The sequence below is a fragment of the Leptonotus elevatus genome, chromosome 6 (assembly GCF_054856555.1).
Source record: "Leptonotus elevatus isolate MCC_2025b chromosome 6, RoL_Lele_1.0, whole genome shotgun sequence".
In the NCBI taxonomy this organism is placed as follows: Eukaryota; Metazoa; Chordata; class Actinopteri; order Syngnathiformes; family Syngnathidae; genus Leptonotus; species Leptonotus elevatus.
In genome coordinates, this window is record NC_141244.1 from 14,483,164 (window position 1) to 14,493,344 (window position 10,181).

Here is a 10,181-nt window from a genome sequence, read left to right on the forward strand (position 1 = left end):
GCTTTCTCCGGCCTTGGCAATGTCGGACTCTTGCACTGAAGGCTCTGGTGTTTGGTTTCAGGGACGTATTCAAAGGTTCATGACTCATAACCAGCAAGCGACTCTCTATTGCAAGTCTGTTCTCATTGGTGTCATCATAACTCACTGTGCTCATTGCTTGACAACCTGATGCAGAGGATAAGTATAGAAAAGCATTTAGAGGGGGGGGGGGGGGTGTTCCAGTGGCTTCATAGAGCTGAGGTCACAGTTAGGTACTCCAGGGAATTTATATTGAAGATGGGAACTCATAAGTTGTAGTTCGGGAAATCTTTGTCACACCTAATTGTCAACTTGACAAGAATCTTTTTTTTGTATGGATCAACTTAATACCTTTTTTGCTGTTTCACAAAATCATCAAGGCCGACATTTTCCTGAGTTTTACTTTGCTCGCTGTCCTGCACGTAAGGCTACTGATATGGGATGGTGGTGGGTCTTGAAGTCAACATTGCAGCTAGCTGTGACCAAGCATCTAATTGTTTTCTTGGGGCAAGCAGCAACCGCTGCATGAATGCTCACTTCAAATGCAGAAATTTTCCTCCTCAGTGAGTTCTGTCTGAAATGGCCAATGCCACATGTGCTTTTAAGCTAGCAGTGGGGAACTACCACTACCAAGCATGCTCCTTTTAACCTCTGCACTCTGCGCAGTGCCCCTCTAGTTCCTCTTTTTTTTTCTTGATGGAATCAGAGTGAATTACTCTTATAGTGAAACCTTGCCATTTTAAAGTGGTGCTAATACCGAACATATACTTTTATATGCATAAGTAGGGTGACCAAAAGTCGCACTTAAACCCAGGACAGTCTCAGTTTTGAGCCTTGTGTCCAAAGTCCCAGCAAATTTCGCCAGTCCCACTGTTATGTCGCACTTTTACGCAAGTCTCGTCCCAACGTCTCAATTTTCAAGCCAATTGTTTGGGCCATGTGTATGTCATATATTTCCAATGTTACAATGCGGGACCGACATGAGGGAAACAGCATGGCCAGCTTCCAATAGCTGCCATGACCGAGCAAAAAAGGTTGGACAATGGTTAGTGCATTACCTTTTTTAGCACTGTTGAACCAAGAGAACATTTAGCATTAGGTAATGTAATCACTCAACCACCGGTTACCAGATTGCCCAGCGATTAATATGACAAATAGTTCCTGGTTTTGATTATGAAAATCGGGTCACCCTTATGTATACGGTGACTATGAAATCTAGCTGCAGTGGTACCAAAATGTGTTAAATTCGTGTGGCCAAGCTTGCAACTTAGTTATGAGTTCAAATGAAGTTAAATGCCATTAATATTTTATTTGCCACAATAAACACCACAATTTGTTGTTCCGTATTATTAGTTAAGAAACAGCGCTATTTTTATTTTTTTTAAACAAAGGAATAAAGAAATTATCTGGTTTTATTAAAGGAACTATTTGGCCAGCGTGGCCCAGTTTTCACTCAAAAACTTTATTTATTAAATTTTTAATCAGGAAATTGGAACTTTGCTTGCATTTTCATTTTAATTTGATCAATGTGTGACCATCTAATGTTGGAACAGCTCTTTTTCATCTCCAATATGGATATGCCCTCCTCACCTTCCCCATATCTTTGTCTGTGATGTCAGCGCAGGGACTGTTACTGGACTCTACAATATTTGTACAGTCCAAATCACTGAACATACAAACCTTATAAATGTTCGAAAACCGCTCAATCGTCACCAAAAGTTACGTGGCCCTCTCTACATATGCTAACTTCAACCTCTGAAAATATCACGACAAGCGATATCTTCTCAGTGTGCTCTAGCATAAGAGAATGAGCAGCTTACCTTCCGTTTCTCTCATGCCTGATCTGTTTTTCTTTAAAAATAATAAATGACACGAAAGCAGTCCCTGCCCTCAAATTGGTTAAGATATACAACCCCAAGTTTTTCAGGAGGGTGAATTTTAGTGCTGACATCATAGACACTTATTACATAAGTGCCAATCACAGACAAATAAAGTCCCTTTAAAGTAGCACTAAGGAACTTTTCAACCTTAATAAAATATTTTCATAACTCTTCTGATGAAACATAGACTTAAAACTAGTTGAATGGTACCTTTGCCATGGCCTGAGGGGGTCTGTATCATTTTTACTGGCACTTTGAGGAGGATGGTAGGAACATTGCCACACAAAAAACTACAAAAGTGCTGACTGCCTAATGGCATACGTCAAAAGCTACCCCGGATGAAAGGACAGTCAAGGATCAACATTGGCCCAGATTTCACTCGCTGGAATGAGCTAAAAAAACAACGCAATGCGCTTGTCCTCATAGGAATTGTGGTCTTCCTTCAGACATAATACCGCTTTTGTCCATATGGTGTCGCCATAATAAACGTAAACTGAAAGTTCCTTAGTGTTGCTTTACGTCTAATTACTGTACATAACGTACTGTACTTGTACTAATGACCAGCATCGGAAGCTGGAACAGGTTGGATCAGTGTGCGCATCAGGGTATGACTGTTGGTCCCGTTCAATAAATGGATGAAAGTATGAGATTTCAACTGTTCTTACTGACTTGTGAGGGCATTGCATTACCTTTTTATTGCTCCACTGAAGCGGCCTAGATGAAACTCATAACTTTTTTTTAAACACAGTTTCTGTAAAGACTTTCGAAAATTCCGACTCAGAATTAATAAACTGTTACTTAACCTTTTTTCTATGATTAAACTGCCCAGTAATTATTTGATCACGTGTAAGGCAAAGGTTTAGTTTAGTTAGGTTACTTCAAGGTGTAGAACAAACATTATGTTTTAATTAGTTCATGTCATGCGATTTCCATTTTCTATACCACTTATCCGAGTGTTCATATCAAGTGGGGCCCACCAGTGCCACAGCTGACAGCAATCTCGAGTGTAGTGGTCAGTCCGTCACTGACGCTCCCGTTTCGCTGGCAGAATGACGGAAACTTTGAAACACTGACGGTATAAGTACCGGAAGCGATTTTCAACTGAACGGTCACGAACCCAAAAAACAAAGACGAGGGGCAGTTTGCGTAGAAGCAGGAGGAGGAATCCTACCAGTACTAATACCATAAGAATTTTTATTTTTTTGTGTACATTGGTCCAAACTGATTCTAAATTAATAAAATTGTGTGCTGTTACCCTTGTAAACCGTTTTTCTCTGACGGTCCTAAAATGGCGATGATAAACTGTAATTCAGCGATGACAGAAGCGCGGTTAAAATAACACTGACTGACTGACTGACTGACTGACTGACCGGCCGCTGGTAAATGATGGACGAACTGCCCACCTTTGGTGGTTCCCATGGCTGTTTTAACTCCAGCTGTCACGGGCTTGATTCCCGGTGAGTGACCCATTCTTAATCACCCTGCAACTAGTCCTGTGTGCGGTCCACTTTTCACTGGGATAGGCGCCAATGTCTGTGCATCCCTAAACAGGGTGAACAGAAAATTGATATGTAGATTCATTTTTACATGACTGATTGGTGAAACTCCAATAATCAGCAATGGTTCCAGGTCTTCATGCTACTACAAGCTACTGAGAATGATAAAACATCATTTCGGTCTTAAGGCTATAATACAGGTAATAATGGTTCAGATGATTGAAGACCAACTCTTGGTGAGGCACCAACAACTTGGGTAGTCCAACTACAGGAAAACCACATCAATTTGAGGGATCACTTTGATGCAACATCCCTGGGTCAGTGTTCTTCACACAGGACTGTGACCTGTGAGAGAGGCAAAAAAAATTCCTGCAGGATAAGCGGTTATTATAATTCAATTACATGGTGAATTAATTTTTTTTAGCTAATTGAGGGAAGGGGTCGTCCGTTAGTAGACGGTCATTTAAATTTAAGTATTTTTTTTTATTGGCCTAAAGATGACCAGTACAGTACTAAATTATTGTAAATAAATATAAACTAAATCTTAAAACTAAGGTTTTCGAATTTATCCAAACTTAACCTTGCTAGTGCCTGGAGGCAAAGGGGGATAATTGCGTGTATCTGGTTGCTGGAACCACAATATTGGTTAGCCTCCTTTTTCACTTATTTTACTACTGGACTTGATAAATAAGGGCTTGACAAACAAATGTACAGGTATACTGTACCAAAAATAGCATGCTATAGAGACATGTCACGTACCAAATGACAAGAACTTGCTTCAGCTAACAACCATAGATATGAAAAGGTATATACGACGTGCTCCCTTTGAGCTGCGTACATAAAGCGAAGCTACCTTTAGATTAGAGAAGCGCCTTGCTAACATGACTACCACGTTTCTCCATGCATTGCCTTTTGATGGAAAAGTCACCCTTACCAACATGGCCACCACATAGGCATGTAAGCCTGCTCAACTTTACTGTATATCTTTAACAACAGTGTCACAATGCAGAAACGTGGACCAGTCTCTGTTAATTGCGCCGTCGTGCCGAATGGCCAATTGTGGCTAATTTTGGGACTAACAAACTTTGATAGCTCCTGTACATAGTTTTTTTGGGAGTGGATTGGACAAGTATGTCCATTAAATCCGGAGTCCGTTGGTTCTGGGTCCGTTAAACCGAAGTCCCATTGAATGTACAACTGAATTAAAGGTTTGGCTAGCAGACAGGTGCAGTGATACTCAGGAAAATCCATCCATTTACTGAACCGCTCATTCCTTACAAGGGTCGTGGTGGTGCTGGAGCCTATCCCAGATGTCTTTGGGCAGTAGACTGAGTACAGCCTGGACTAGTTGAGACACTAAGGCTGCATTCAGACTGCAGGCAAATCGGATTCCGGTTTTCTGTCCAGACTGTTTTTAGCAAGTGTCCAAATCCGATCTGGCCCTGTTCAGACTGAGCCACATTATTGACCCATCTGACAGGTTGCTGTAGCAACGACGGTGGCCAGCACGTGTAGTATTACGATATATATATCTATGGCTATGACCGTGCACTATTTCGCTATTTACGGTTGCGCATGTTAAGATCTGATGGGGGTAGCGAGACCGGCTTCAGCGCAAGTAACATAAGCTGTCACTGTATTTCCGGTTGAGCATGACTGGAGCCGACAGGGCAGAGGAGATGTCAAGGCCTTGACTGCAGAGCATGCGAGGAAACAGCCGGGCAGCAAACCGATTGGATATTGACAGCGCGGGCGCATTGGTTTTACACGCATAGAGTGACGTCAGGACAGTCGCATCCGTTCTGAGTGTTTCGAGCTGGTCAGACTGAGATGCATCCTGTCGGATATGAAACTACCTCCCACATGTGGTTTCAATCCGTCCCGCAAAAATCGTCTTTCATGCATTTTGTGACTGTTCAGAATACAAAAGAGCCATCCACATTCAATCTGGATGGGCTAAAAATCGGATTTGGGCTGCCAGTCTGAACAAGGCCAAACAATCTTAATAGAAAAACAGCACTACAAAGACAGTGACACTGTTTTTTTTTTTTTTATTAACCCCCCCAAGTAACCAACACGAGTAACAAGCTTTTATTCAACATAGTGCCCTCTGCTGGATGGGTGTATAATGCATTATTAAACTAGACCCTCACTCAAAAATCACCTTGGGTGCAATATTCCTGAAGTATGTTTGGGAACTGCAGGTATTCACAAAATTATATAACTGAGAGACATCTATTTGTACCACACACCACCCATCTGCCCCTTTGCAGCACTACATAAATGAGCCACTCACAAAGGGAGCTCCTAAAACCATCAGGTCCTATAACGAGTGACATTTTGGGCAAACAACCTAACCCCTTGTATCTTGTTGAGATCATATTAGATAACCAGCAGGTACCAATGCAGACACTGTGCCTTTCCCGCAAAATAATGTTTCTATGCTGAATTTTATCCACCCACCTTCTGTAATGCGTATCCTCTTTTTTTTAACAATAGGCCTATACTGAATTATCTCTCAAGGGAAATTTTAACTTCCACTCTCTCATATATTTTGCCTCGCACACTACACGGAGAACCAAATCAAACACTTGCAGGCACATAAGACACATCACATATGTCAGAATGAAAGTGCCCGGGGAACAGTGCTGCAGCACCTTATGAGCTGGGGTGGGGATAACAGTGCCTCGTTCAAGGGCACCATTTCAGTAGCCAGGAGCAAACTAGCATCTCCAGCAACTAGCCTTTTTTTCCCCCTTCGCGGCAGGACTTGAACTATGACCCTGTAGTTCCATATAGCCCTTACAGCTGAACAGCTGTCAGCCAATTCCAAAAGTTGGTCCTCAACATAATTTATACATTAATAAGTGCCTGCTGTCTGGCACTTGGTGTACATATGACAACCATTCTTATTTCATTGAGACAATATAGGATTAACAGCAGGTGTCCATGCAGACAGTGCTTTTCCCACAAATGTTTTGTTTTTGCTCCTCAGTGACTGGTTTATATTGATACATTTCAAGGTCACTCCATATAAATGTTCTGATTTTATCATCCTAAATATTTCTCTTTTTATCATCCTTTACCTGATGATCTGCATTGCAACATCAAATAATAATATGGTCCTGATATTTTCAGGAGATGATGAGCTATTTTCACCACTAGGGGGCTGTTCCCCATGGGGTCTTCTCGTTCTCAAGCCAGGCTGCGCCATTTTGTAGCGGATCCTGCTCACAAAATGGTGGTAGGCGACCGATTAACCCTTTGAAGACCAGGGAGGCACCAGGGTCCAGAACAGGAGCAGACGCACCAACTGTGATTCTGCCACTAACACACCAACATTCAAGTATGTAAACGCACTAGGGGCGTACGCAAACCCCGATGAGGACTTCGCCCTTGTGCTAGAGGCTGTCAAACCCACACCGTAGAGCCAGAACACCAGGGAGGTAGGACAAACTGCAGCACAAGGAACACCAGTGGAGTGGAGGACCGGAAGCAGTCGGAGAGGCTTCGCGCCATAGAGCGAAGGGGGGAGGGCTCTCCACGTCTCCTCTTCCCCTTGTTATTGGTCCTGCTTAGAACCACGCATACATTTGCGGTACATTGTCTGAAAAAATCCGGTAAGGGAAAGAAAATGGAGGATGGCCGTGTTCTAGTAGAGGTATTACAGACAAAGGTGGGCTAGTAGTTTGTTTCGTCTGGCAGTGAACAATGTCTAGTTGACTTGACAACCCCCTGACCCCCACCCTTTTCCTTCGTATCCTACTAGTCTCCTCGCGGCATTATTGACAACAGTGAAGCTATTATCAAGTAAGAAGTCCATCTTCGAGTCTGAAGGAGAAACGGCACGTAATAAAGAAAAGACAACTGCTCCGAGACGTACGTGAGACAACGGAGGAATTGATGACAAGAAGGAGGACCTGAACGGTAAGCACCGAACTACAGGATTTATGATAATCGTTTAGCTGTTTGATATCAAAGCTGGCTAGGTAGCATGCTAGGTAGCTTGCTAGTTAGCCTTTCGAGCCGTCACTCAGAAACCGAACACGCGGCGGAGGGTTTCAAAACTAGAGGAACATTCATTCGCCCAAAGTCAGCTTGTGCCTCCGCCACTCCGAGGTTAATGTATTTTTGAGGCGGACTCGTTGCAATTGCCCGTTGTCCAATAATCTGCGCATAAACAGCACTCGCACATCTAGTTGCCATTTAAACGTTGCTTTTAATTGTCTCTTTTTTGCCGTTATTTAACGGTCGCCTGAGCTAAAGAAAACCGGTGATGCCGAGACTGCTAAGAGAATATTCACGTGGTGCCCGAAATTCATTATGATTTATAGCTTCCCCCCCTATCCTTATTGTGTCTCTGTGTGTGATCATTATATTTATGTCCTGAATATTCTTGGTGGATAAGCTCTCATTGCAAGTGTAAAGACAGTTGATCTGACTTGAAAAATGTTTTTTCATCATGCCCCACCCATTATACAATTTATCTAGATCCCATCTGATTTTGGGTGAAAGGTGGGGTAACACCCTGGACTGGTTGCCAGTCAATCGCAGGGAATGTATAAACAAACATGCATTCACGCTCACATTTACTCATATAGAATCTACTGCAAGCGTGACATTAGTGCTTTCCACTATATCAAGATTTTGACTTTGATACTATAAAATGCCTCAATACCGGTACTGAAATGATACCGCAATAAAAACTTGAGCCATCAATAAAAATTGTGAAATAACGACTTATTAACTTTATTTCTATTAATTAAAAATACTAAAAATATACTTTTGATAAAATAAATACATAGTATTTATATTTTGAACATTTTTAAACACTTAAGAACAATTAAACTGTACAAATTTTAAATTTTTCCCACACTAGTGATCATTTTATTTATATACAGTACTGCATAAAAGTAGTAGGGTTCCAAAATGATGTAGCATAATTGATTTGGTGGACCATTTCACCCTCAACTTAATTCTTGTATGTCAACTTTTATAGATTGTTAGAAAGAAAACCCACACTGTTTAGATATTAGGCATGGGACGAATCAAATCCCACAAGACGAGATTAGATTATTGCAAAAAAATATATAATATAAAAACATGTCTGGTATAAATTTTCCCAGTTTTCAAAATGTATTCCTTTTTATTGAGTAGACTGTAAGAAAAATTGCGACCTAGCCCTAAAGTGCAAATGTAAACAGGAGTCAATTTTATTAGTAATTTTTCAAATGCTGCTGCCATACAATAACAGCTGCATCTGAGATCTTCCCTTTCGCTGAAAAGTTAGATTTTTTTAATATATATATTGGTATTCGGATATACTGTATTACTGAAAATTCTATTGGCAATTTGTGTATTCAGATTAAAAAAAAAATGCCTAGAGAACACAATTATAATTATAGCTTAAATTATTTTATTTATTTTTTTTTTATTTTTTTTTTTTATTTTTTTTTTCAGAGCTCAGTATTGTTCATTCGGAAATGTCATCATCATTGCTCTTTTTTTTTTTTTTTTTTTTTTTTAAATATATATATATATATATATATACACATATATACATACATACATACATACCTTTTTTTTTTTTTTTTTTTTTTTTGTGTGTGTGGGTGAGTATGTGTGTGTGCGTGCGTGCGTGCGTGTGTTTGTTAGCTCACCAGAAAACCTATTAGAAAAAAAAATCTTATACCGTTCACCTAAATCGAACACCAGGAGACCCGAGGGGACCGAAGAAAACCAAGGAAGGTGAAATCCAGCACCGACCAGACACCCCCCACCAGAACTCCTCCCCAGCCCAAGAAACATCCAGACCCCAACAAATCCAAAAAACATAAAGTCAGGGAGGCCTCAAGAGACCAACGGAGAGACCGAGAAAAGGAAGGAAGGACAGACGAAGCCGCGTGAGATCCGAGACACCAGCCTCCACCGATTCAATAACCTGAGGAGGAAATAGATTGTGTCTGAGTTTCGGTAGATGCTGGTGTGGTGGATCTGGCATGCATGAAAATCTCCACCAAAGAGGGGAGCCGTCGACCCCCGCCGGAACAGAGCAAGCGCAACACCTCAGGGCCCCCCAGGCCGCGGCAGCGCCAAAGGACGACCCCCGGGCCCCACCAGGGCCACCGGCCGGAGAGCAAACCCAGGAGCAGGAGCGCCCCCCGCCCCAACACGGCCCGCGCCCCCGGCCCAACGCAGCAGGACGGGGCACTGCAGGCCCACCAGGCACCCCACCGGCCCCCAACCCCCGCCCCCCCACCACCCCCCGCCCCCCATCCACCCCCCGCCACCCACCCCAACCCAGCCCCAGCCGCCCCCATGCCCCCAATCCCCCAGACACCCCCCACCCCCAGCACCCCCCCACCCCGCAACCCCCACCACCGCCCCCCCCAACAAAGCCGCCCCCCCCCCCCCCGACCCCCCCCCGACCAACCGGCAGCCCCCCAACCCCCGACCCCCAGCCCCCGGGGACCACCCGCACCCAGGCACCGGCGCCGAAGAGGGGCCGGACAGCGGAGCGGAGAGGGCAGCCGCGCCCACCCCACCCCCCGCCGTGTGGAAGGACGGAACACCGGGGGCAGAAGGGGGAGATGGGGGCACCGGAGGGCGGCCGACACCCCCGAACCCCAGGCCCAGCGGGGGAAGGCCCCGGTCGTCACCCCAGCGTTCTTTGTGAAAATTAACCCCTGTTACTGAGTCCGCCAGCTTACTGAGTCCGCCAGCTTACTGAGTCCGCCAGCTTACTGAGTCCGCCAGCTCAGCTTAAATTATAAATACAGAAGAGAAA

The 10,181-nt window shown here is 43.6% G+C and overlaps 1 protein-coding gene across 1 annotated transcript in view; it reads left to right on the forward strand.

Annotated features, from left to right (window-relative positions):
* The first annotated feature begins 7,172 nt into the window (after positions 1-7,172).
* LOC147172185 (uncharacterized) overlaps positions 7,173-10,181 on the forward strand; it is a 37,708-nt gene continuing 34,699 nt past the window's right edge. Inside the window, exon 1 of the mRNA XM_086078023.1 lies at positions 7,173-7,321. The gene's annotated coding sequence lies outside the window, so the exon portion shown is untranslated. The remainder of the gene's footprint in view (positions 7,322-10,181) is intronic.